The sequence below is a fragment of the Terrapene carolina genome, unplaced genomic scaffold (assembly GCF_002925995.2).
Source record: "Terrapene carolina triunguis isolate 2854851 unplaced genomic scaffold, T_m_triunguis-2.0 Scaffold132, whole genome shotgun sequence".
Lineage (NCBI taxonomy): Eukaryota > Metazoa > Chordata > Testudines > Emydidae > Terrapene > Terrapene triunguis.
This window is the reverse complement of record NW_020664483.1, coordinates 24,277,111-24,277,939: the sequence shown is the minus strand read 5'-3', so window position 1 is coordinate 24,277,939 and position 829 is coordinate 24,277,111. Positions and strand designations below refer to the sequence as shown.

Here is an 829-nt window from a genome sequence, read left to right as displayed (position 1 = left end):
GCAGCCACGCCGCGGGGGCCGGGCCAGGCCGGGCCGGAGCCGCGCCACGGGGGCCGGGCCGGAGCCGCGCCGGACCCGAGCCGAGCCACGCCGCGCCGTGGGGGCCGGGCTGGAGCCAAGCCGGGCCAGAGCCGCTGGGGCCTGCGTGCTCAGCCGGAACCAGGGCCGGACTGGGCCGCGCCTCCCCGGAGCCCTTCTCGCGCCCCCCGCCACCCCAGCTTACTGGTGCTGCCTGCCCGCCCCTGCTTCTTTTCAGACTTCCCGCGAATCAGGGGGCAGAGCGTTCAGGGGAGGGGAGGAGGGGGAAGTGAGCTGAGGGCAGAGTGGAGAGCTGCAGCGCGGGGCCCTCTTTGCGCGGGGCCCAATTCAGCCAAATCGGCTGAATCGGCCTAAAGCCGGCCCTGGCGGCCACAGGGAGCTGAGGGGCTCCATGCCTGCTAGGGTTACCATATTTTGAGCCTCCAAAAGGAGGACACTCCACAGGGCCAGGGCCCCGGCCCCAGCCCGGCCCACGCCCCCGCCCCAACTCCGCCCCCTCCCCAAAGTCCCCGCACCAACTCCACCCCCTCCCCTGCTTCCCGCGAACATTTGATTCGCGGGAAGCCTGAAGCAGGTAAGGGAGGTGTGGGGGGAGGAGGCGCGGCACAGTCTGGCCCCCCTGGCGTCTCCAGCCTGGGTCGGCTCGGGCTCTGGGGTGCCAGCCCCCGGCCGAGCGCCCCCGGCCCGCCCAGCACTGCTGGTCCCCGGCCCCGGCCCCGCACCCCCCGGCCCCGGCCCCCGGCTCGGCACCGCACCGCCGGCCCGGCACCGGCCACCGGCCCCCAGCCCG

The 829-nt window shown here is 75.5% G+C and overlaps 1 protein-coding gene across 5 annotated transcripts in view; it reads right to left on the bottom strand.

Moving 5' to 3' along the window:
• RTN4 (reticulon 4) overlaps positions 1 to 829 on the bottom strand; it is a 96,152-nt gene that overhangs the window by 27,968 nt on the left and 67,355 nt on the right. The window lies entirely within an intron of this gene.